Genomic DNA, 27890 nt, shown 5'->3' with positions numbered 1-27890 from the left:
TGTGTGTCTGGCTCTGGTTTTCACCCACTTCTGCCAGACTTCCTTTGCCAGGAGTGAGTGCAGGCACAGGCACAGCTCTGCAGAGACGTGCTAGTGCCACAGGCTGGAGAAGGAAAAGTGAGCAACATCAACCTCAACTTTCATCTTCAGCCTGTGTTTGTAGGCCTAAACTGCAAAAGCACTTCCAAAAATTGAACCTGAAAGGTTGTCTTAGAGCTTACAGATGGAAGTTTCAGGAGCAAGACAATATCCACATCATTTCTACTCATCTACTGTGCGATATGTTTATTTGCAACCTTTCTATTCACTTGGCTTTACACAGGCTATTTAAGTTATTTGGGTCATAGGTTCCCAGGTTATTATACAACATGGAGCTTTTTTGGACATCTTCTTTCTGCTCATCTTTAATTCCCAGTAGCAAATGACTATCATCCCTGTGGCAATTGCAGTGATGTTTGTATAAAAAAATAATGCTAGAAAAATCTTTAATATTTAGTTTCCTGCAAACCACTCCAGCAGCTGAATAAAAGGACTCAACACCCCAGGACCAGACAGTTTTCCATAGACCACCTGGATGTGCTAACGTAGGCTTCAGATAGATAAAGAGCAAAGATTTGCAAGGTTGCAAAATGCTAAGCTGAAGGAAGAATACAACATGTGTGCTTTTGTGAGTCCCTGCAGCGTGTGGACATTTAGATAAAAGAGAATGTATTTAGGAGAATTAATTATTTCTCACAAGGTGAAAGAAAGAGTTTCAGACACCTAGTAAGGAAGAGTGACTTGTAGGTGAAAGAAGGCAAGGAAGTTTGTGACAAGCCAGCTCAAGGCAAGAAGACAAGGAGCTAGGGGACACTAGCCTACAGTTTCTGGGCTTCAAAAGTTGCATTGCTCCTTCCAAAACCCAGATTATGGAGAAGGGAGAGTGCACTGTTGTAACATAAGTTTGAAAGCACAAGGACATTTGGATGTTGAAGAAAATACTGATATATTGGTTGCCCTTTGACTTCCTCTGAAAAAGAACAGGAGCTATCTGTTCACTTCATTTGGAAGACAACTCCTTGAGTGGTTTTCTGTGACACCAGAGACCAGAAGTCACTACTGAATTCCTGTGCTTTCAGCATTTCATTTCTGTGTTTCAGGGAAGGTAAGCTAGCCATTTTTTTATCCATGCCTTTATTTTACTCATAGCTGGTGTTTCCTGTTGCCTGAAGTAGAGATCTTACACATCAATTCATCTCTTTGTTATCATTTGTGAACATAAGAAAGAATAATTGATGGCATTGGTGTATAATCCTACATTTAACAATTTCCTGAGGGCTAAAGGCTTTTTTCTCTATTGCTTTAGAGATAAAAAAAAATCCCAAAGGCTCAGGTCATAATTGAAAACACAGTACTTTCAATATAGATTAAAGCACACACAGGAATGAATGTCTTTAATTCATGTAAACCCAGCCCTGCAGTCCCCCTTTTCACTGTTACCGTCTGTTAGCCACCAATTTGAAAATGGTAGAGAAATTATTTGATTTCATAATCAAATAGCTGAGCAGAAACCATTTCCTCCAGCACAGCTTTTACATTTATATTTAAATGAACTGCCTGTGGCTGGGAAGTTCTGCCTCATTTAGAGACAGGAGTTAAAAAGACCTACTGTGAGACACAGGGCAACGCAGAATTAAGAGATCTGGGTGAATTTCAAGTGTCTTAGAGGTAAAAGAAAACATACCACTCATTTGTGTGTGCTGAGGCTGAGTCCAGAGAAAGGCTGGACCACAGTGAGTGTGGCCTTGTGCACGGAGCCTGGCCACCAGAGAGCTAGCTTACACCACCTGCAGCTCACACTGCAAACACAGCCTGTGGGACACTTTGGAGAATGACGGGAAATAACTGAGAGCTCATTCGGCAGCTAAAGGAGTTATGAACTAGCTTTGGATTCAAAGCAACGTGCTGGAGACCTTCTGTTTCCTCGGTAAAGCTACAGTTAGCAAAGAGCTATTAGTTTAAACACCAATTTAATAACATTGGTGTATTGTGCTTGGTCCTCCCACAGACATTTCTTTCTTTACAAACTGCTTTACAAACAGGTGCTAATTGAACACACTTCTCAGGGGAGAGCATAAGAGCCTTACCTCTCTTTACAGTTAAAACTCAGGTATTGGAGTAATTTGCCCAGTGCCTGCCAGGATACCAACTTGAGAGAAACGAGACGAGCCAGCAGCAGTCAGTGATCCTATCCAGCTGTGGATGGAAATGACCTCCTGCCAGACAGGACCTGCTGCCTAGCTTCATTCCTCCTCTTTTCCCACAGGGTTGCTGGTGCTCTTACCACATGACAAGTCACTGTAATTTCACAGGAAAGAGAATGACAATGTGTAACTAAAGTGTAGCGCAGGAGGAAAGGTCTGGGTGGGGCAGAACCCCCGTGAGAGAAGCCTTTCAATAACCCACTCTCTTTGTGTGTGCTTTGTCTCCAGGTGTTAAAACAAGGGGACTGCTGCTCATACCTTGTATTCTTTCCTTGACTCAGGTCTCTGGTTCCCCAGCCAATTTTCCCAGTCAAGTGTTAGGAAATGTACCAAGTACTGAGAGCTCCTGCTGCAGACTAAGTGCCGTTATTCTGCGTCTGCAGGCTGCTGCTCATGCTGAGCCCTGCAGGGGAACAGGCTGCATGGGCACCAAGAGGAGCAGCGAAAGAACATGCCAAGTGAAATTTACTGGAGTGGGGAAAATATTGCCTTCCTGGCTGCTTCTAGAAGTCTTCCTGCTGTATTTTAGTGCTGAAGAGAAGTTAACTGTATGAGCGTGGAAGTTTGCAGGGAACTGTAACAAGATATAGGCAAAAACTCAGTGGTCACCAAGCTTTCTGCTACAAGTGGAAAGACGATTGAGAAAAAGGGGTAGATTCCTCTGAAATAAAACCTGTCTTGCTGCTAATATGTATGCTTTAAAATGGACAGAAAGGTTACGATGCTGTGCATCTGGCTATCTTAGAGAAGTAAAGACTACTGCCATCTCAATGGGAGAGAAGGCAGGAGCGATGGTGTTTGTTGAGGGGATTACGTACTGGCCAGTGTATTTGTCAGCCCCCCAGGAAATCTTCACACCGGTGTTTCATACTTCTAAAAATGTGAGATAGTGGTTTTGGAAAAAGGAAGATAGAATTACTATTTTCTCTAGTGCTTTGTCTTCTTTCTGTCCAATGCCTTCTTTTAAAATTAAACCCATATATAAATGTGTGTGTTTTAATTATATACATATATATGGTTTTAATTATATATTGTTTTAATTTTATATATATATATATATAAAGGAGGAAGAAAGGTAAGGAAAAGGAGAAAAAAAAGCACATAAAAATAAATTTAACAGGAAATACTCCCCATATTCACTCTGTTCCGGAAGATTAAATTCTGAATTTATAAATCCCTTATAGTTACTTCCTGCCCAGCTATTCTCCTCACCTCTTTTTTTCTGAACTTCTATTAATTTCTGCCCATCATCAGTGGCTACTATTGGCACTGTTACTTGCATTACCTCCAGATAGCTCAGGGCAACTTAGATCTCTTTTTGACTGATCCTAATGTGATACAACTGCAAAAGAATACAATTACAACAGTTACCAATGGCTGAACTGCAAAAGGTCAGAGATAAATTTTCATTTTCTTCTATGAAAATGTCATTAATGTTTGTTATTTTCTGTGTAATGCTCACCCTAGGCAGGGTCTAAGCACAGAGCTTGCACTCTTACAGAGTTTTTACCTTAGCCAGTTGGAGTAGGTATTAAAGGGGGTATTTTTCCTAATGTTGGCTGGCAAATTTATTTTGGTGGAAGTTAGCAACAGCAGACATTGTTAGCCAAAATGGATAAAAAACAAGGCCTTGACTTTTGGAAACGTATTTCAAACTTGAATCAAACCACTAGTCAGTGTATTTGGAGAAAATTCCTTTCACGTCCTAGTGCATCTGTCCCCTTAATAATAGTTTGTAAGCCCTTGGGAGCAAGCTTGAACAGGATTTCACTAGAATTCATGCATGTCATTACATTACTGTTCTTCTTCAGAATAAGTTGACTCCATTTAAAACGTTGATCACTCTAATGGTACTCCAGGAGAAGTGATCTGCAATGAAAGGTTTATGATAGTGTCTAGCAACTGGAAAAAAAAACCCACGAAAGTGTATTCTGAAGACAGTATATTTGGAAGAAAGCAGTATGTATCCCCAGCTTCATTCCTTCCCTTGCCCATCCTTCGGACCCAAAAGAGTGATGGGGAGGCTGCTGACAGTCAGAAGGGGAATCACTGAGGGGCACAAGCCACCCTGAGCACCTCTATCACTTCTGGTATGCTGCAGTCCCACTGACAATTTGCATCTTTCTTTTTTATAATCAACTGGGTTTTGCCCCCTAAAAAACAGGATTTGCGGTATCCCATACTCTCCACGGGTCTCTCTGCCTTTTAGGGTGCCCTCCCCACGGTAATGCTTAAGGACTTTGTTTAAAATCAATTGTATTTTACCACGAGGTCTCAAAGATGGTAATTTCCTTAAATGTCTGCGGACTTAAGAAGGTGTCCCACACTAAAACAAGTGTCCCATACTTATAGGTATCGGTACACACTGAGGGGGAGACTAATGTCCTCACCATTTATTAGCCATCAGTGAGTCAGCTGGCGGGAGAGATACTGGAAATGGGACGTCATCACTGGATGGAGCTGCTACATCTCAGGAGCTGTTACTCAATGCTGGGGACGCACTGCCTTTTACGGTGGGCATTAATGTAATTTCTGTGGAAAGTTGATTAAGTCTGGCATGTTAAAGTCAGCAACATGTTTTTCAGATGGCATCTGGTGGCACAGTGCAATAGACTATGTTATTTGCTACATCATTGCTCATGAAATATTGTTAGCAGGGTGCAGATCATTCGTCCATTAACACCCCATGAAGTTACCTTGAATCCCATGTTTCCAGAAGAGTGGAAAAGACTTCTATTTCACAGCTGAAAAATAAGCTATTTGGATGCTTTTAAAGTGCCTGGTACAGAATCTAGCTATTTCAACGATGTTCTCGTACCTATCATAATTTTTCATCTCTAAGATCTCATCTGGAAGAGATGCAAATATCACTCCAGTTGGTCTGAACAAGTGGTGTGCCAGAAGTTAATATGGCTCTTTGTCTCTTTGGTGGTAGTTCTTTAGGAAGATGTTTTTAAGGTATGTACCGTACATATGTTATTATGTATATTATATCAATCTAGTGTCTATTTAATCATGCTGGGATGGTGAAGAAAATGTTTAATTCTCATGATTTGTTGCTGCTCCAACAAAACAATCGCGTGCATATTGCAATCTATTCAAGAGAAGCAAATCCTTGAAACTGAACAGTTGCTAAAGTAATCCATTTGGATAATTTTCCTACCCTTCCAGTTTGGAAGCTGACGGCCAGGGATTGACAGCTTTGAACTCTGATATCTGCTGTGAGAGATCATGGACAAAATAACGATGGTCCATTAGTGTGGATTTGTCTGGAACTGCAATAATCCTTCCTCCTGCCTTCTCTCCCCCTTACGCAGAGAACACTCATAAAGTCTTATCTTGAATTTTTACTTGCTTTTTCCAGTGGTGGGCAGAGTAAAGTGAGAGTAGTTCACAATTCTCTTTGAGCTACTCTCTATGTCTGCTTTTCTGTGGATGCAGCACGATGGTGCTGCACTGGTTCAGAGAGAGGTTTCCTTTCCAATTAAATACTTCATTTTTAGAGTATGAAAAACTAAGCTTGTCAGAAACTGATAGCCCTCTAGAGGTGAGTGCACTAGAACTGAGTTGACAGTGATGCCTAATTTCAAGGAGAGACAGAAGTAACCATTCAACAATTTTGCAGCTCCATGTTGCTCTAATGTTTCACTAAGAACTAGACACAAGGTCAAGCAGAGTGAGTCAAATATTGAAAAGATGAATGAAAAAGGAAAGGGTTTCTTTGAGCACAACTACATGAAATCTTGGAAGCCTTTCTGTCTCGCTGAAAAAATTCCACATCTTTTGAAGTTCAAACAATGTCAAGAACCAAATCTGAGCTTTGATATCAGGTGTGAGACACAATGAATAAAAAAGATGTCCATTACTCCAGATTTTTCTGTAGTTTCTGTCTGGTTTCATAGTTTGATCTTTTCTATGAATACCCTTTTTTCTTGATGGCAGTCACCATGTGAAACCCTTGGGACAGCTAGCATAAGCCACACAAGTAATATCTGGCTGCTCTGGTGCCACCCATACATTTGATGGAGGCACTGAGGGCTAGGACCAGCCTCATATACTTTGCAAATGATTCAGTAAGGAATGAGAGATGAGATGGAGAAGAGTTTGGGCTTCTGCAGTTGGAGAGTGGCCAGGTGAAAGCACTAAGGTTTATCAGAAATCTAGAAAACATGTTCTGGCAGGAAAAAAAAATGAAGATCAAAAGACAGGAAGTGGCATAATTTAAGTGGTTACAACAGTGGGAAGATGTCACAGTAAGTCTTCAAATACATAAAAAGCTGCAAGAAATAATGGGTTTAAACTACAGTAAGAGAGGTTAATTTAAAAAAAATCACAGAATCACAGTGGTTGGAAGGGACCTCTGGAGATCATCTCATCTCTCAATGTTAAGAATAGACACTTGAATGACTTGCTTGGGAAGACTGAGGAATCTGTCTGCATAAGAGAGGTTTATAAAGGACAGGTGAAGCAGACATCTGTTAGAAATTTGATCATGATGAGGCTGCGAGAAGGACCAGATGACTGCTTTTAGCTCTCTTCTGTATTCCTACATCTTTATTGCCCTTTGTCATTGCACCCCTCACTAGATTACCCATAACAAATTTATTGAAAGCTTGGCTAAGTTCGCTTACTCTTCTTCCTCTCTAGGTGCTCTAGCTAAAGCAACATACGGTGGAGTCTGCCATTACCTTTCGTCTGTACATTTTTCTGCTGGGGAGAGCTGGTTGCGTCCCCATCCTCTTTTAGTGCTGCCAGAAAATGGGGGTCATAGACAGACATTTGAGGAGAGGCTCAGGTGGCTAAACTGGGGTGTTTAGTCCCATTTAACACAGGGGATCTCTTTCTACAGCACCCTGCCTGGCCTCCAGCTGCCACTGTAGAAGGGCATGGGTCATACCTGACTGCCCTGCACCAGTGCCTCAGACACCCGAGGGCACCCTATGCCTTGGTACTTGAATGCCACTCTTGACTTTTCAATAATAGGCAAGCTATAGTTAAAAGAACTGTTCCTCTAAAGCAAAAACTACCGTCCTACACATGCTCTGACATTATGGACCGTGTGGTAGCCCTGATTTGACACACTGCGCAATCATGCTAACAGTGTGCAGAGCAGGCAGTAGGGAACACCTGGCTGGTCAAAAGGGGAGAAGGCTGCATGCACCTCTCTATAGGTGTAAATGATTGTGCAAAATAAAACGCTGTGAAACCAGGCATAAACATTTTTGTTATGTGTATCCACTCTTCTGGGCAGCACACTCCCTTGCACATATTAGCTGATGATCTGATAAGTAATCCTGCTGAAATCAATATGATTATGATTGTTGGTATTAATTCACATGGAGTCCTAATTACTGTGGCCGAGTTAGACACACACACTTGAGTGAGTGCAAAACAGAGTCTCTCTCTGCCTTTGCCATAGGTGCTGTGTCAGGAGGATTTTGCAGTGGTAGGGCTGGTGTTTGCAGCCTGGCTCACTTAGTATGAGTATGAAATGTGGTGCTTCCACCTCCCATGTCCTCACAGTGCTATTCTTGGTGACATCCTAAATTAACTATCAATTTGCTGTTGTGGTTTAACCCGAGCCGGCAACTAAGCACCACACAGCAGCTTGCTCACACTCCCTGTGGTGGGATGGGGAAGAGAATCAGAAGGGTAAAAGTGAGAAAACTCATAGGTTGAGGTAAAGACAGTTTAACAGGTAAAGAAAAAGCCATGCACACAAGCAAAGCAAAACAAGGAATTCATTCCCTTACTCCCCATGGGCAGGCAGGTGCTCAGCCATCCCCAGGAAAGCAGGGCTCCATCACACGTAATGGTTACTTGGGAAGACAAACGCCATCGTTCTGTATGTCCCCCACTTCCCCCTTCTTCCCCATCTATATATGCTGAGCATGACGCCGTATGGTGTGGGATATCCCTGTGGTCAGTTGAGCTCAGCTGTCCCGGCTGTGCCCCCTCCCAGCTCCTTGTGCACCCGGCCGAGCATGGGAAGCTGAAAAAGACCTTGAATAGTGTAAGCACCGCTTAGCAACAACTGAAACATCTCCTCATTATCAACACTGTTTCCAGCAGAAATCCAAAACGTAGCCTCATCCCAGCTACTATGAAGAAAATTAACCCTATCCCAGCCAAAACAGGTAAAGCATATTTGCTTTACCTATTTTTGATTTGAGGCTCTACTTGTCTGTTCCAAATATTCTAAACAGAATGAACCACGAGCACCTGAGTTTAAAGCTTCCTATTTCACCAGATCCAAATTTATGTCATTATTTAGTTATACAAGAAAAATAAATAGTCTGCACTGTGTGTACTCTGATCCAACATCACTGAAGCATTTTTGTCATTGCCTTCAACAGCAAAATTCTTATAAAGTGTTCCTGAAAGCCTTAAAACACCTGTGGAAGTATGTGATAATTAGTTCAATTCTGCACCTCTACTCTGCTCTGGTGAGACCCCAATGGCAGTACTGTGCCCAGCTGTGGAAACCCTCAGCACAGGAAAGACACGGACCTGTTGGAGCAGGTCCAGAGGAGGGCCACAAAAATGATCAGAGAGATGGAACACCTCTCCTGTGAGGTCAGGCTGGGAGAGCCTGGAGAAGAGCAAGCTGTGGGGAGACCTTACTGCAGCATATCAGTACTTAAAGGGTGTTATAAGAAAGAGCAGGACAAACTTTTTAGCAGAGGCTGTTGTGATAGGGTTAATGGTTTTAAACTAAAAGAAGGTAGACTTAGACTCAGTAGAAGAAAGAAATTTTTTACAACAAGGCTGGTGGACTACTAAACCAGGTTGCCCTGAGGGGTGGTAATGCCCCATCCCTGGAAACATTAAAGGTCAGGTTGGAGGGGGCTTTGAGCAACCTGATCTAGTTAAATGTGTCCCTGCCCATTGCAAGGGGTTTGGACTAGATGACCTTTAAAGATCCTTTCCAACCCAAACTATTCTATGATTCCATTAAAACTGCATTCTGAAAAACGAACTGCAGTAATGGCAGCCTGGCATTCGGTGATTTGGTGTAGTAACCCCAAACTTTGCCTAATTTTCATGCTAAAAGCAGATGTTATAGCCACCCCCCTCCTTTGGGATAATTGGCGTAAATATAAGCTAATGAGCAATCACCGACACCAGCAGGCTCTATGGCCCCAGTAAATAGACTGAGATATATTTATGAGACAGACTTGTGAGCATGGGTGGGTAGAGCTGGGGGAGCTGTGCCAGACACCATCTTTTCTTGCCCATCAGTCTCCCAGACTCCAAAGGGAATCACTGAACTGCACATGAAGCATCTCCCACATCAGCGTGGTTTGGAGCCAGCGATATTGCCAGACTCCAGCTGTAGCTGCAGTGTGTTGATGCCCCATTCAGCCCCTGTCTCTTAGAAGAATTGAACCAACTTGCTCAGCTCAAGAAGCAGGACTCACTTAAGGGGTAAAGCCTTATTCCACCAGGTTTGCCCGGCATTTCCAGCTCAGTAAACACTGAAGTGGTGTTACTGTAGGAGGAATCTCTGAAGGGTGTCTGATTACAGGAGACTTTTAGTGTGAGCTGGGGATGCAGCAGAGTAGAAATTTATCGTCTTTGCCACTGCTCTCGAAAAGGAGTGGGATGAATAGAGCCGGAGCACGGGTTTTCAGCTGCCAAAAGCCAGGATTAATAGCAGATAGACTTTGCCTTTACAGCATGGCTCCATGCAATCCACCCACCCCAAAAAAGGATTTTTCCAGTAATAAAGCAACTGTCAATAGAAGCCGCTGTTCCCTCATTTGTTCCAACGGAGGTGGTACATTTTTCTCCTTTTGCTGTGCTTCAACTTTAACTGTACTTTCGCTTTAGTATCAATTTTAATGGATGGGTGACTAGCTTCAGAAAAATCCAGTCTGGTTTTTGTGCAGATTTTGTGCAATAAAAAGAATTTTCAAGTTTGATGTGGAATCTGTGCAAAACAAAAACATCTTTTGTTTGAATCAGGGAAATTCAGTTGAACCTGCCAAGTTTTGCTGTGCAAAATTGGATTATTCCGTACTTAACGCGCAGTCAAAATTCACAGTTGGGAACACACAGAAGTGTAGCCAAAGCATGCAATAAAAAGAGCTGTGGGTCTCCTATATGCTAAAATGAAACAATATTTTGGATCCTTTAGTCAAACATCTGAGCGTTTAATAATTATTGCACATAGCGGTCTGTTGCACCCTCATGTGATTCATTTGCTAGGCACATAATTTAGGCTCTTTTCTTTTTTAGCTTAGAAGTTAGTTACATGACTTATAAACATTTTGGGTTTCTAGTTCATATTTTAGTCACTTGCCTTGTGGGTACTCTAAACTATATACCGTACTTCTCAAAGATCTTCTAAAATACAGTGTTTTCATTAGCTGATGCTCTTAACTTTTGGGAGGGTTTATAATTCACTTCCTTCTCAACTAAGCTATCTCATTTTCAGCTTGTTGCCAAAGCATAAAGGAAGTTCAAGTTTAGAGATGTGCGATCTCAGAAAGAATGAGTCTTAAAAATTAATTGAAAACATACACCTTTAGTCACTTTCAACTACAAAAATCAGAATAATTTAACATGCTGGGACCAGAAAGATAAATCTTTCCCAAATGAGACCAAAAATATCTGAGAATGAACAGAACCAGAAGAATGAGAGTAAAGGTTGATGGGATGACAGAGAAGTTGGCTGCAGCCAGTTACAAGGACTTCTCTGGCAATGTGTTATCCTGTAGATCAATGTGATGCTGAGGGGAAAGAGGAAAATAAGGGGCCCAGGAAGCATGACGGTAGAATAAAGGCAAGAAGGCTGAATGTGAGGAACAAACATCAAATTGTAAGTACAGATAAACTGTAATAAATCCAAAGGTGAACAACTTTAAGGGAAACTGTCCTATCATTATCTTTTGATTTTTCTCTCCATAATGTCTCATTTGCTGAAAGTTCTTCAGCAGCACTAACAGTAATACCAGTCCATTAATAACTCCTGCAGCACTGAAATACTTCTTTGCTGCGGTGTCTGTAAATGATAGAGAAACAGCTCAGTACTCCACGTGTATAAGTGGTTCTCTAATATCAAACCTTTGGGTTGAGGGAATAAAATGAACTTCCTTATCATGTTTGACACCCATTGTTTTTCATTTAGTTTCTGTATTTTTCTTTCTTTCTGATCTTTTTAAAATGATATATTCTGAGTTCTGCAAGACCAAAGCTCTTCAAAATGTTCTGCATTTTTCAACACCATCACCTCAATGCTTTCAAACCTCAAAATAAAAATCAGGGCTGATACTTCCCACAGTGCCTTATCAAGAGACTTATTGCCCTTTTTTCTGCATTAAGTCTCCGGTAACCTGCTGCTGATTGTTAATCACAACTAGTTTCTTTTGGTCTTCTGGAGGGACCTGCAGGTGTCATCTCCCTTCTGCTTTACTACCCACTTCCCCTTTGCTGGGCTACTTTCTGAGCATCCACATAACAATTCAAAGCACACACAGGGCAAAGTCATGGAGCTTTAATCTTGGTCTGAAGTTAGTCCTGGATCCATCACAACTAATACCTGAGGTAATTTGACATTGAAAAAAAGAGTTATCCTAGGCCCCAATTCTCATAGCACGGCTGAAGCTGAGCAGTAAATAATGAAGTGTACCATCTAATTGAAGTAGGCATTAGTGCTCAAGGACCACTTGTTGAGAATAAGCATATGAAACTATCAGTGAACAGCGACAAACAACCTGGAACTGAGTTTCGAGCTGGACGACCCTGATGTTTTACTGGGCTCCTTAGGAAACACTCGGCCTTCTTGTAGATCTTACTTGCTTAGAAAGTGCTCAAACTTTTCTTAATTACTTCAGCTTACAGCTACTTAATAGGTTTAATTACATAATCAGCCAGATACATCCTGTTTGCTGCTCACTGTGACTTAAGAAAAAATTAAATAAAGAAAGCTTAATTCAATAACTGCTAAATAATCTTTTATAATGTTACTACAACAGTTCTTTTGTAAGTTACTAGTCGCAATTATGCAAATGTTAATTAAGGTTATTACTGCTCAGTTTCTATTGACTGGGGAAAAACTAATTCATAGGCACAACCAGCTGTATCATGTTGCCTTAAAAATTTTAAGTCTCTACACTTATTAAAACAAAAAATCGAGACTCTTATGGTACATTATAGTCACTGTAAAGAAGACATGTTTTCTGGAGAATTGGCCTTCCATCCCATTTCCCTTCCTTATTTATCTCCTCTCATTTTACTTCCCAGTGAAGAGTAGGATCTTTCCAAATAACATTAATGCAGGAATGGGAGCTGGGAGGATGAAAAGAGTGGAGGAGATGAGAGTTTCCATCTAAGCTGAGCAGTGGACGTTAGCCAGGGTATGCTCAACCCTGCTTCTCTACTTCAGGAGCCAGTCAGGTGGTAATAAGCTGAATACCACATGCCCTTCTGTATTTCTGATGGTGTCTCTCAAGTCATTCCCTTACACCAAAGTGGTTCTCCTTTCTTGCTAGGTTGCAGCCCCTTTTATACTCCCAGAAAAGTGTAAAGGGGCTGCTGTGCATAGTAAGGAGTTATATATCCCAACAAGACCACAAAGAATATAGACTGAGTCGTTCATCATACACCCTGCAATATCCATAGGTCAGAAAACACAGCAAAAAATGCTGATGCTTTGCAAACACTGGCATAGACATATTTGTAAGAGTAGTAAGGAAAGAAGCTAGAGTAATGTAAGTGGAAGGAAAAAGGCACAAAAATGTCATCTAATTCCCTGCCACAGTGATACACACTGACACTTTGTTGGAGACCTGTGATTGCTCAAGTTGCCTGGTAAATGGATAAAAAAAGGTCTCAAATTTCAGCAGCAAGCTGAGGAGGATAAAATGAACTGCTAAGGTCTTGCAAAGTGCATGGCCATGCTTACACACAAGCATGAGCCATTCATCAGCGTTGCTGGAAGGTAAGCAGAAGCATCAAGCAAAACCTGTAGTTAAGGCCAGAGCACATGGCTCTCTTAAGAGCACAGCTGATTTCAGTGCTGGCAAATGCAGGCGCATGTAGTGTCCTGTACAGTGTGCTTCTTGGTGTTGCCCAGCTCCTTTCCCCACTGCTGCAGAGCCTTTCTCCAAGCAGCAGAGCCCCTCCTGCTTGCATGTGGGCACCCATCAGTCTCAGCATAGACACTGGCATCACATCTTCTGCACAGAGCAGATGCTATACAGTCTGAGCTAAGCAGGGGTGGTTTGAACTTAGGCTTTCTAATTCAGGCCTTTGGATGTGCTGCTGGAACAGTCATGCCAAAAAATAGGCAGCCACTGAGGGAAGATCAGCAGAGCAACAACTTGCTGTCAGGGGCTATGCTGGCTGCCTCGAGGACTACGTGGAGTCAGGCTGACCTCTGGAGCCACGTTCAGACAGCCAGAGTGAGTCATGTGATGGGAAGGGGCTTCCTCCTCTTTAAATATACATCTGCCAGCTGAGTAAATACTGAACTTGGTAGCATCTTTCGTCACTCAGATAGCTCTTGTTTTTTTCCTCCCAGGCAGAGGTCATCACAATCCCCATGTGTCAGAAGAACTGTCCCACCTCTCTGGCACTGTGAAACCTGAGCCAGAGACAGGGCGAGTAACGTGTACCCCTCCCAGTCATGTGTTCTGGACATGTCCGATAATAAATGCTCCCTTGCCAGGATTAGACATGAAGCTGCCAAAAGCAGGACCCTCCCTCCCTCCCTTCCTTCCTTCCTCCCTCCCTCCCTCCCTTCCTTCCTCCCTCCCTCCCTCCCTCCCTTCCTTCCTTCCTTCCTTCCTTCCTTCCTTCCTTCCTTCCTTCCTTCCTTCCTTCCTTCCTTCCTTCCTTCCTTCCTTCCTTCCTTCCTTCCTTCCTTCCTTCCTTCCTTCCTTCCTTCCTTCCTTCCTTCCTTCCTTCCTTCCTTCCTTCCTTCCTTCCTTCCTTCCTTCCTTCCTTCCTTCCTTCCTTCCTTCCTTCCTTCCTCCCTTCCTCCCTTCCTCCCTTCCTCCCTTCCTCCCTTCCTCCCTTCCTCCCTTCCTCCCTCCCTTCCCTCCTCCCTTCCTTCCTTCCTCCCCTGCCTCTGGTTTATCTGTAAATGCTTCAGTGAAAAGATAGCCTCTTAGCCAGGATTTTCACTGATACGCCAGAGCATTACTGTGCTAATAAGGAAAATAACCAACTAAGCCTTGCTCCAAGTACTGAAAAATACCAAATTAAGAAGCAGAAACAGATTCACGGTCTCTGTCTCCTGATATTGACTCAGCCCCTTAATCAAGGGCCGTGGCCAGAGCTGCAGACTGCCAGTCTGCAGTCACAGTTTGACCTTCAGATTAGACTGCCCTGCAGAGACTCAGTCCTTGTCCCTGAGTTCTAGGCACTGTTTCCTCTTGAGTTAGCTTTGGTTTTCATGTGCGTGGGCTCAGATTTTCAATAAACATCTTTAATTTAGCCTCAACTCATTCAAGTCCCTAAGTTTTGGGGTGTCTGCAGTCATGTCTTTTAGCTACTGAATGTATTGAAAAAGTATGTGGAAAGTAGCAATATCTATTGATCCCTTAGGGCATTCTGTTTGCCTCATTTTTCAAAGCACATATCAACACACTGCTTGAGCTAAAGAATATCCAGGAGAGTGTTGCAACCAGACAAGCTCTGATTTCTACTGAGTAAAACACTCTAATTTCTTTTGAAGACCCTTGTGATATGAAATAATGAACCAGTAAGCTTTGGACTAAATTGACTAGCCATTTTTGTCTCCCTGGCTAATGTTGCATACTGTGATTATCTAGACTCATCCTTTTATTTCAGCCAGAGTGGAGTATTTTTATCACAAACCACAACATCTCTCTTTATCAAAGGCCAGAGAGTTTAATTGTAGCTGGTCAGTAGCGAGCACTTAATTTTGAGAAAGGGAAGACCAGCTCCATGTGTGCTGTGTTGATGTTCTGCTCCAACAGATTTGTTGGAGTACTAATTTCACACTCAATCTATTAATAGAGAAAAATACGATTCTTAATAGAGAAAATACGCTTCTTAATCCTGTCTCCTGGTCTTTTTAGTCACTCTGCTCCTCTTAGTGCCTCAATTGACTTTAACTACCAAGTGAGCAAGTCTGTTAGTCAGTGGGCACACCTGCAATAAAGTCATTGCAGGAAGCTGAAAGCAGTACCTTTCATCTCCCTGAAGCGAGCAAAACACTCGTGCGTGATGTTAGAGTGACAGCTCTGGAATTGCAATCTGTCTTTCTCCCACGTGTGGCAGGCACACAGCTGAAAAGGAGTGCAACGCTATTCTGCAAAGCCACACTAATCTAACTCAGCTCTGAACTGCAAGGACCATGGCAGAGGTAAAATGACAGCTCCTCTCTTGAGCTTGCTCGATATTCAGATGATCAAAAGCTCATTTTCTACCACTTATGATTGTGGTTACTTGAGCCCAACTGTGTAAGACACCTGAGTTGGAAAAAAAAGAACAAGCTTTGTCTTCAACTTTTTAAGATTGGCATGTATGTAGTCCTTCTTTCTTGTGTAAGCAAGAGAATCTGGTACCACACCTAGACAATAATTTTCAGGGATTCACATGAGTTAACAACCTGAGTAGAAAAAAAATCATGACTATATTTTAGATAAATGACGCGACATAGGCTATCTAACAACTTCCAGACCCTGGTCTGAACAATGATTGTTAAATTTACAGAGCATGTTTAATGTAAATAATCAATTAATGAATAAATTAAGAGTTCTGTTTTATATTTTGTAGATAAACTTTAGTAACCTGCCATTTACTAATATTTAATAGCACACAGTCCATTGTGATGGCATCCAAAGAGCTATAACCTGATGAGACCTCTCAAATGCTTAGCATTTTACTGTATAGACATGCAATAGCTTAGTCTTTGCTTGAAAAGAGCAGTCCGAAAGATGACAGGTATAAAGATGAGGATGGAAAAAACAGGATAGCAAATAAAAATAATTACAATTCAGATATACAGATCCTTCCACAGCAATAAGCATGACACAAAAAAAACCAAACCTCCAAGTAACAATTCTCAGATGAAACTGCCTTTACAGAAGTTAAATCCCCATATTCCTTCCAACAGACACACTAAGGCCGCCCAGTGCTGCATAAGGAATCAAATTTGAAGGACAGGTTTACAAAGTGACACCTGTTTTAATCCACATAGTAAAAACCAGCAGACTTGGCAGTCATCGCCATGTTGACAATGTGCTGCCTTGAACTTCATGACTCAACTCAGGGTATAAGATCCAGCTCCTGAAGCAGGAGCTCAGACCCCTGTTTTCAGCTGGAAGCTGGCAGTACAGTTGTGATGACACATAGCAGAACTGCGTTTTCTAAACTGGCAAGTGAAAAAGAAAAGAATACTGTGAGTGAGCAAACTCAATACAGCAGGAAAGGAAAAACTAGATCTTTATAACTAGTCTTCCCCTGCTCATACTACAAAACCAATGAAAAGCCATTTTCCAAATACAACTGCAGCCCTGGGTCTTTTATCTTTGATCAAGCCACAGCACGTGCTGCCTGTAAGCCTGACCTTGAGCTGGGTCCTGCCGTGGGTGACGGTTAAAGCAGTGCTGGAGCAGACTGCCGGGTGAGCTGGTGGCAGGTCTCTCCCCTGCCTCCACCACCCCTCCTCTCCCCCTCTCTACCAGGCAGTGGCCGTATGGTCTCCCCAGCAGTGCCCCCAAAGCATGCTAGGTGCAAGGCTGGAGGACTGCCATCTGTCTTTTATCTACAGGAAAAAAAGGGTCTCTTGCAGACATTCTTCCCTGCAAAGAGAAACCTCTTAGGGAGAAAGAGAAGTTTTTCACCTTCCAGTGCAAGGGGAAGAAAACTCCAAGGTGAGCTCTGCCGTGCAGGCTGAATGCTTGATCAGGCAAACGTGCGGCTGGAGAGCGAGTGTGAGTGAGCTGGCTCTCTTGGGGCTCCTGTGGTGGGGTTATAGGAGTCAGAGAGACCAACCAGAAAGGTGTGGTTTGGTTAAGGTTGTACAGGAGGTCAGTGGCTGTGCCAGAAACAGGACTAAAGGCTGCCTTCGTCCTGTCTGAGGGTAAGGCTCTTCCAACTAAATCACTCTGCCCATTCTGCAAATAAACTCTGCCTTTCCTTCTGCCTTGTATGTACTCCTGCCGGTTCCTATTTAAAAAATCAAACCAGATGATCTACAGGACTGTGAAGAAGAGAAGATAAATTAATGGCCCTCAAAGAACAAGAAGTGTGTGCATAGAGCATCTGTATAAGGGAGAGGAGCAAAGCAGTATAGAATTTGTAAAACAGGGATTTCTATCTCGAATATTTGTGAGTTATGTCTCTAAGAGCATGATGGTAGGATCTATTATTCTTTCTTTCTCTTTTTCTTTCATTGCCCCCTTTTCACCTCTTGTCTTCATCATCCTTTGCCTTTTGCCCAGTATAAATTCTTCTGTGTCACTCCTTTGATTCAGGTATTAAGGGAAATTAATAAAACTCTTAAGCCTTTTTCTGTGAGCAATTTTACTGTCCTTGCTATTAGCTGATTTATTAGCAAAACTCCACACGTTCATACCCATCCTCGTACTCTCTACTTTTACTTGTGAAATCTTTCCCTTGCCCTCCCTTCAAGGCACACACAGGTTTCTGTCCTGTGTTTGTAGTGTGAGTTGCACAACGATGCCACACATCACAGCAGTGTTTCTGAAGCAGAACTGCAATGCCTATGATAACAGCAGCACTTTCACAGCATACAGCATTTCTTCACCTAAAAATCCCAGCGGGGGCTATCAGCTGCCAATGATCTTCCTGAAAGAAAGAGGAGCTGAGAGAAACCCGATTGACTCTTAATCGGATAGCATATGGAGCCGAGAAAAACAAAGAGGCCATATTGACATTTACCAAATTAAATGGTTAAGTAGGCTGGAATGGGCCTGATGCTGATGGCAGACCTACCGCAACAGCCCATTGGGCGCTGCTGTTTGCAAAACGTGCTGAAGTCTGGACACTCCTTGCGTCAGTGGTGCGAGGGAAAATGAAAGGATAGCAGATGGCAGATTGGCAGTTTGAAGGGAGATACAGCCTGGCTTGTCTTACTATTTCTCCGTACCTAGATCAATATTTTATTCCCTTGTTCCCAAGCCGAAAGTGTTCTGGCTTGTTCAGTGTGTCATAAAAAAAGTTGCTGTACAGATTTCAGCTGTCACCCTGCTAAGTGGCGGCTACGCGGCTCAGGGCAGCAGCAGGCACTGCCTTTGTTAGACTTCATTACTCGGGAAAGGAGTTGTCAACAGCTGTACCCAATGGCAAATCTTCTGTGTCAGCACTTTTGAAAACCTTTGCGATTTCAACAGAAACACCAGCAGAAGGAAAGAAAAACAGTTTATTCTTTTCATCAGTTTGACATTTTGGAAGACAAGAGAGCATGCCAGCAACTGAGATGACTTTACTGCTTGATAGGGCAGGCCAGCAATAGCTAGCTGGCAGAAATTTCCTTGAGCTCTTCTGTCCCGCTCTCTCTTCCCTCATTCTGAATCTTTCAGCACCAATATCTGACTTGATTTTAAGGAAAAGAAGGCTTTGATCCAGCCATGCTCTGGGTCAAAAAGCATGCTGCAAATTAGCTCAGAGTGCCCCTTTTCGGGGTCTCTGTGTATTAACCTTGCCTCAGTGTCACCCACATTGCTTATATTTCGTCTTTATGTTCCTCTGGCAGCTCCACTGTGCTCATCTTTCAAAGCCCGCAGACCACTTGGAGGGCCAGTGACCCATCTGAGTACTGGGGGAGCTGAAGGCACTGTGCCAAGGGGCAGCAATGCAGTCGCAGAGGCTGTCATGAGTTCAGATGCTTGCCTTTCATTCCTCTGCCTGGGCCCAATGCACTCAAAGTCACAAGTGAAATTAGCCTGAAAATCTGAAGCTAGTCAGCAGCAGAAGGTAGATTACATCACGAAACAAACCTAAACTATGAAAATACCAATTTTCTCCTCATAGGAAAATTTCAGAATCGGGAAGTACAAGATGTTTTTAGGCATAACAACAGTTATTAGAAAAACAGCTTGCATATTGTACAGATAAAACATATTACTATAATGAAAGTCAAGAAAAACGTATCCATGTGAATAATGGCTTTGCTGCTAACCTAAAGAATCTCACATTAATTTTTATTTGGGTTGACCTAAACCAGAAATGATGACTACTTTCTTCAACAACAACAACAAGCACCACCAACCTGAAAATACACTCTTGGGTTGAATAAACCATTTTGTTTGACTTACAGCGTTGTTTGTTTTGGGGTCGTAATCTGTTCTACTGTTGTTGATAATTTCTCTCTCTTTTTTTGTACAAATAGATTCATTACAAAACAAGAGCACTTTTTTTGTATTAAAAAAACCACAACAAACAAAATACAAACTTTCAACTGTTTTACTCTTCCCCTATGTTTCTGGGCAAAACTGTTCTCTCACAGATTCAAATGAGCGTTGGCCTCTACAAAACTGAATTTCTGGATAAATTGTGGATCAAGCCCCAGTCAACTTTCTCCCAAATCTGATCAAAAGCTCTAGCTAATGTTTGCTCTTGGTAAAACAACAGTGAGACAGCAAAGGCCTAAGGGTGATAGCTAAGAAATATTTTTGGATTTCGTATGATGTATCTTTAAATCAAAGAGAAGCTACATGTCTGTGTTTTTTCCATTCACTCATTCGCGTTCTGTGTTTGAGATTAATATCACCTTTGTTCATTTTGAGGGGGTGGGGGAGAATTTCTGACTCAGGATTCAAGCCTTTGGAGCATTAACTGTAAATTAAAACAGATGCTTTGCTGAAGATAACCCAATCAAATCAATATGGAGCCAAAGGAGGCCCTCACATGATGAAAGCTGGTTTTTAAAGTACACTAAAAATGTTTTACTGTTCAGTCCACCAGTTTCCTTTTCCTGCTCAGATCTGATAGAGGACAAGTTAGGGCCACTGACCCTCTTGCAGAGCCCAACATAGAAAGTTCCCCACTAGAGCAGCGGCGCGGCTGATATTGCCAAAGATGACAGATCAGCAGAGGGTGTATGTGCTGTGTAGGATGGGGTTACAGTGGTTTTAACTGTGTTTCATACTGCTCTGTGTTGCAAACTGTGGTCAGATTCTCTCGTGCAGGGTCCAGCGCCAACACAAACACTGCCGGGGGGGGACCTGTGGTCACACACAGGTACAAGCTGCTTCAGAGGTATCTGCTCCACACTTCTCTGAGCAGTTGGAAAAGCCACATACTGCCTCATTGCAAAGCCTTTCTTTTGCCATAGCCTACTCTGAAGAAAATCAGGCTGTATGCTGTGGTCACTCTGCAGACCAGAAACCTCTCGGTGGTTGTGGTTCTGCTTGGGCTGCAGAATCGCAGGGACGGCTGCCCTTAGAGGCACAGGGTCAAACACCCGCAGGGAGAAAGTTTCATGTAGAAGTGTCATTTATGCTTGCTTTTTAATTTCCAAGAGTGTTAGCATTTGGCATTTTCCTTAAATACCCAGCTCTTAGAGTCATGGGATTACAGGATAACTTCTTACAGGATAACTTCTAATGTATCTTTTCTTCTTAAAGTAAATTTCTGACCTCATGTTTGCAGAGAAACTCTGCAAGATATCCCTTCTAAAAACCCAGGAACAAGGTAACAACATAAAAAGAATTAATTCTATACGGTTTTAAAAGCCCTCAACTTTTAAGACAATTCCATAACTACAGGGATCAAGGCAATATTGAAATGATCAGAGAGAAAATAATTCCCTGTGTTTCAGCTTGCCTATCTATTTTTATCTCTTCCTGGTTTGACTCAATTATTTTTGCTAACCCCCTCCTCTAACTAGCTAAGAATTGAATTGTTTTCCCCTGCATTTAGCTTGACAATTACAGGCTGGCTAGCTCAGTACTAGACTTGGTGGGTTGTTTATTCTTAATTTTTAAGGACATTTTTCAATACATTTGTGAGAAAGCAAATTAAAAAAAAAACCACCAAATGCTGATGCTGCTGAATGAAACACCTTATTTGTGCATATACTGTAAAGCCCTGCCTTTTAGATTAATGCAGTTCTTTAGAGCTTGAGAGTTTACACTTGCAAGTAGAGATCCTTACTGCTTCTAGAATTCATTACAATTTTAATTAATTTCTATGATTGCAGAGGGATGCTCTAGGATCTCTTTAAAAAATGGTAACTTTTAAAAATATACATTTCAATTAAAATTTTTTAAAAATATTTCTTTTTATTTGGAAAAAAGTTTACAGAGCCACTGATGTTTTTCTGGATTTCCTTTTTTTTTTTTTTTTGCAAAAAGATTTACATTTTAAATTTAAGATTTTAATTTTCAGAAAAAAAGGAATATTTCCTGTTTGTCACTTTACATTTTATTTCTTTTCCCTTCATGCTTCATTTAGTCAAAATTATATCTAAGTCTAAACAGTATGCAGCTTTCTTTATAACGCAGAAGTTAGTTAACTCACAACCTCAGATAGCTTTCAGTGTGGTCTAGTCTGAAAGCTTGGTCCACATATTATGTGCATAGCAGCCCATATTGACAGCTGTCTCCCTACATTAGCTCTCCAGCTTGGCACCAATTTGCATCTCAATATATTTGCAACCTAAGTCACTGGAGAAAAATATTTATGAAAGTTATATTCTACGGTGTAAACATAAGGTGGTATGGCCAGAGCTGTCATCTGCACAGAGCATGCATAGCTTTGTACATTCTCTAGCTAGCTAAAGTTCTAGAGGACCTTTTGTATAAAGAAAGACAGGGATTAAAAAAAATAAAATAAGGATTCGTACTAGGAGGAAGGGTTGCCAACTCTGAATGCAACTTATGAGAGAGCTCTCTGGACACACACACATGAGACAATCCTCCTGTACTTTAGTAAAGCTGGCCTTTAACACCAGCATTTCTCTGCAGAATAGAAAATATAGGCAACACAACCTACAAAAACTTTACTTGGAATATTGGCTGTTCTTTACTTGGTGAATCTTAGATTTTCACTTTTTAAGTAAGACTAACTGGTAAGATTTGATATTTCAAACATGAATGTGTCTTTGTTCCTAGGATACTGGAGATGGCAACAGAATTGAAAGGCAACTTTACAAAGCTCTGAAAGCCGAGGAGTAGAGCCTGAAGCTAAAGCATCTGCTTCCACAGCAAAAGAAGAAAAGAAGAGACGCTCTAGAGGTCTTATCAAATAAAGACGTAGACTATGCGGAAGGATGTACTATTAGTGTGGAAGAAAATGCAACAAAAGAGACCATGTTCAAGGTGGCAATGAGTAGATCTTCATAGAAGTATCAGATGACACAATAATCTTTTTCTTTTGTTTTGTTTTTAGAAGTATTCAAATTATTTACAAGCTATACTAATTACCACTTCATACAAGTGACAATCACCCCGGGTTTATTCCTCAGTAACCTATCATGCTTCTCCCAGAAAACTTCCTAGTAGAAGTGGGTTTTGGGGAAGAATCAGAGAAAGGGAGATCACCTTGTAGATTTGCTCTGGAAAGATATTTCCATTTATGTACTCTATTATGGAGTTAGTGACAAAATGGTGGATGAAGATGACTATCACACGTCAGCCAGAAAGCATCCTGAACAGGACACAGAAGAATGAAGAGGGTTGGACCTACACAGTACTTTGACAGTAAGCATATTCAGTTTGAGGTCACAGGGAGATAGGATCTGTTGGTGACATCTCTACTCCTGATTCACAGACATCTTCTTCCTTGTTTTAACACGGGGCACACACAGACTATCTGTCAGATGAGAAAAACAATATCTGGCTTGACCCCCAGTACAAAGAGTTATGGAGTCCTCATATCAGCGTGACTCATGAAAATAAACTCCCCTGGCTCCCCATCTGCCATACATTAGCCAGCATCAACTTGTCCTTGAAATGAACTAAGTGCAGGTTTCCATCTGGCCAGCGACCAATTAGTCGGCTTGCATGGTGACCTTTTGCCTTGTGATTGCTTTTAAATGAAGTCTCCAAAATCTGTATTGTTCTGGGTAGGAAACATCTGAAACCACTTTCCAAAGGGCGCTTGGCACCTCCCCACTATTATACCACTGTACAATTTAAAATACATCATCTCACTTATTGTTCAATCTAACCATTTGATCTATAGCCCTGCTTTCTTGCTGCAGTCACTCCTCTGGAAACAAAGAGCTCTTCCATTCCTTTCAAGGTTGAATTAAAGCTGCCATCCCCAGGAGTACTTCTGCTAGATCGAAATGCCCAGCAATCTACAATGTACTGAGGCTGCCTGTCACTAAGAGACAGGAGGGATCTTAAAAATAAGCTTTCTTTTCTTAATTTTGGACATATAAGCGTAGGCCAGAGTATATCAGTAAGGTTGAACTTGGAGGCCAGTCCTAGAGGTCATAGGGATAGCTTACAGATGGCTTGAAGATTGAAGCCAAAGTAAGTTTTACCAACTGCTTTTATTGTCAATGTACAGTAAAGCACACAAAATTTTTGCAAATGTTACGATTTCTTAACAGTGTGTTTAGTTTTTCAGCCTTGCCCCCAATAAAACAGATAATAGTATGATTGGTTTCTAATAGTCACTGCATTAGAAGACAGCAGAATGATTAAAGGCTGACATTAAAAAGAGCAAAGATTTCTGAATACAGTTGGCAATGTAATATTCACTTAGATGCAGTAAACTGTAATCTGTTAAGTAAGCAGTTACCTCAGTTTTAGATAAGGTCTTTTATATAATACTGCCATATACATTCTTCTATATTTATCTTAGTTCATTCTAAAATGATTTAATAGTACATTACCCTAAACTAGCAACCACTGCCTATCAGAAAAATCAAACATATCCTTTAAAATACCAACTATCAAACCGATATTATAATTTCTTAGCTCTTATAGACTAGAAGTGGAAAAAAAACCCCAACCCATGTGATTAGTTACATACAGTTCATCTTCCTTTGTGGTCACAGGATGGATTAGATGACCTTTTGCTCCCTTCTTAACTTTTTTCTGAGGGTTCAGAAATATAAGCAAGTGATCTACCTAGAACATTTCTGGCATAGACCAGTCAAAGGGGATACCACCTTTCAGCGTATCTAGCTGGGCAATTTGTGTGGCACCAGGTACCCTCCTAATTTGCCTGATGAACGTGTTTTGCTATGAAGTACTTAGATCTGAGTAAAGCTGGAGAGCTCACGCCGCCGAATGTTTCTTTTCCTAGGGTGCAGCTTACAGGCAGTAACGTACTATATAAGAAGTATTACGAGGGAAAATTTCAGGACTCACAACTTAGACGTGCTGTAGTGCAAGATATCATGCAACGGCAGAGAACAGCCCTCTTTCTTCAAGCAAAGTCTGTGGCAGAATGTCTCAAGAGACATTCCCAACAACATACACTACACTGACTGATCAGACACTGTATGTCTTTATCTTTTTGCTTGGGTTCAGCTCTTCTGCTTTAGCACAGCTTGTACTGGCAGCCTAAGTTGTCAGTGAGTCACCTTTAATGCTTGCAAAACCCTGTGCCTGAGGCTCACCTTCACGAAGTACAAACGGTCTATGGATTGCACTAAACAGTCCTTTAAATTCCCATGGGTGTTCTGGCACCTTGAGTCATATAAAGATGTTTCTCTCCTCTGTGCTTAAGAGGGAGAGGAGTGGTATAGCATCTGTTCTGCTATTTTGTGTCATAGTAGAATTGCTTCAGCATGACAGGTTCTGTCATCTCTACATCTTTTGTGTGATGCAACTGTGATGGAGCTGTCTGTCCACCTTTACCAATGAAGAATATTCACAGAGAGTGTGACTGAAGCTACAGCTACCTGGAGCCCTATGTTCAAAGCCTAATGAGGACCTGGCAATCACTATGTGCCTTGTCTGGCACTCAGTCAAATGCTCACAGCTCGTGCTCTGGCAGCTCTTAACTGGTCTTTAAATACACTGTACCTGACTGCGCTTCCTGGAAGTGTGTGTATTTGGACTGGGGTTCAAACCAGGCTCTGTGGGCTTCCATCAGTGCTAAAAGGGTTGAGATAGCAGCAGTCATGAACAGTGTTACTACCACACATTAACAGGGCAAAGAACATGATAAGAAATTCAGAAGAAAAGGCAGGAACCGTGCAAGAAGAAAACGGGAGAAACAGCAGCCATGGGGAGAACTGGAAATGGAAAAAGGAAATGTAGTGAGATCTTATGCTGAGGGAAAACAGAAATTAAAATAGTGATGGGAAGCAAATGAGAAGAGCTAGAGAAAAGCAGAAGCAGTTGAGGGCTTAATGAGGGAACGGAACGGGCTGACAGGACCCAACAGAAAAGCCAAGAGTTACTGAAGCTAATGACAACCTGCAGGAAACTCGCAGGAGGGTTCCCCTCTGCTAAGCAACTGTATCCATCTCAGGCTCCCCCGGTTAGCTCAGACTGCCTCTGTCTTCCCAAAGGTCCTTGCCCAGTCTTCTTATGAGGCTTGCTGCAATTTCTGCCTCCCCACATCTGCTGTTTCTGCCCCAGGGAATTCTGTCAAGCATTTCGAGTCTCCATCTGATGCTACTCACTTCTGCCAAAACACTGTTTAGCAAAACCAATGTTTATGGCTGTGCACACAATATAGGTAAACATGCAAATCAGATCATTAAAGAAGCTGCCGAAAATGTCCAATAAGCAGCTGCACAAAGCTCGGCGGCCACATCATGGGGAAGGAGCAGTCTGCATCTTTCCCAAGGGCCATGGAGAGCACACTGTTCCCAAGCAGCTTTGGAAAGAATGGTTGTTGCCTTGTGAAAAGCCCCACGTGGCCCCTTGCACAGCATTGTGAGTAAATCCAACCCTTTTTTGCTTTGCTGAAAACTGACACACAGCAAAACTAGATATGGGTATGAGATGTCTTCAGGGGTTGCAAGTGACCAAGGGTCGCTACATTGGCACATTTTAATTAGACTCTTTCTGGAGGAAGTGCTATGTTGTCAGGTATCCAGGTTTCAAAGTCTCGGCATCAAAGCAAAAGAACTTGCATTACCAGAATGACAAATAAATATCACTGAAGCATTCCCTAACAATAATGGAAGGGCTGATAGCTGAGAAAGATTGAGCCAAATTCACTTAGCTCAGAAGGCCTCAAGAAATTGGTGTAATTTCTTAGCTCATAGCTACATGAGTGGAAAACTAAATGTAATGCTTGATAGCAAGAGTTCCTGCCACACAGAAAACAATGGAAATCAAAAAAGAATTGCTGGAGCCAGGAGATATAAATAAAGATAGGAGATTTAGCTATATCGAAGTGTATAGTCTGCAAGGAAGAAAAAATAAATAAGGATGTAGAAAACATCCTGATATACCAAACAGTTTCTATTGAATTCCAAAGAAATGGAAGTTGGCATAGTCCATTACCTAGAAATAAAACACATTTTTAGTTCAAATGCAGCCATTTTTCACAAGGTCAAAAAGACTCAAATCTACTAAGAACGAAATATGAACAGAAAATAGGCTAGCTAAAATTGCATTCTGAATTTATTAATCATTCATTTGATCACAGATGGCATATAGTTCAGCAAGGATCTGATTATATGATAAATGGTTGGTTACTGGTGTAGTAGCAGAAGGTAGCACAAAGAAAGTGCACTTTTACCGTATTGTTACTGAAAGCCGAGATTTTGTCAATGTGCAAAGGGTAACTTGAGCAGGGCCAGTGTTAGTAACTTCCAAGAAAAGCTTAAAAAGTTGCAGGTCTTGGCAGAATTATGCGATCAGCAATTACTAGTGAGTACTGAACTGATGACTTCATTATACCCATGGAAAGGATGGGGCTGATGGCACACTTCAGATGAGGTGTAAAACTGATCTCATTAATACCTCTAGTCCTTCATTAACCCATCAACCTATTGAATTGAATGGAGATTCAGTCCCAAAATCTTGACACAAATGCCCCCTGGAACACGTTGGGAAACCCAGTATTAATTTCAGCTTCATTCACATCACAGTATGCCCCTTAACAGGCAGTGCTTTGCAGTCACAGAGGAGCTGTGTTTCAGCACAGCATGAAGTCATTCTTAGGGAGGCAGGTCAAGTTTTACAAGGCGCTCAGCAAGGAGATATTTGAGGATGAAAGATGCCATATGATTTTGTTGGTAGAGAGGCAGAGGCTCAGAGATTTCGGTCCAAATAGCGATGATCTGACCTGACCATCCTGTGCTCTGCTGCTGCTGCTTCTTTCAACATGTTCTGCTCATTGACCCCTATAACTGAGGGTGAGGGAAAACAAAAATTGGGTAAGACGAAATCAATACTTTGAATTTCTCCCTGTAACAGGATTTATTATTTATCCAAGAGAAATGAAGACAGGAAGAAATGGGGGGATCAGTTGTTTTTAAACCCATCAGTAGAGTTGACCTCACTTATATTTCTAACCTACCTGTTGTTTTTAGAGGTATGCCATCAGGTGTGGACGCAGCTTCAGTGTGCCTGGAGGGGGAATGACGCTAGCAGGATCGCAGGCCTCTCATGTAATGCCCTCCTAGTCCCTCCATAAATCTATGTCAGACATATGCAGCTGTTGCTGCAGCTACTTCTGGTAGTGAGTTGTTCTGTGGCCTTGTCTAATCCTGCCTTAAAGCTGTCATTGTTGATACCCTGGGCAACTATGGCAGCACAGAGCTCAGGACCAACCTGA

This window comes from Phalacrocorax carbo, chromosome 1 (assembly GCF_963921805.1).
Source record: "Phalacrocorax carbo chromosome 1, bPhaCar2.1, whole genome shotgun sequence".
In the NCBI taxonomy this organism is placed as follows: Eukaryota; Metazoa; Chordata; class Aves; order Suliformes; family Phalacrocoracidae; genus Phalacrocorax; species Phalacrocorax carbo.
Note: the sequence above shows the minus strand (reverse complement) of the source record.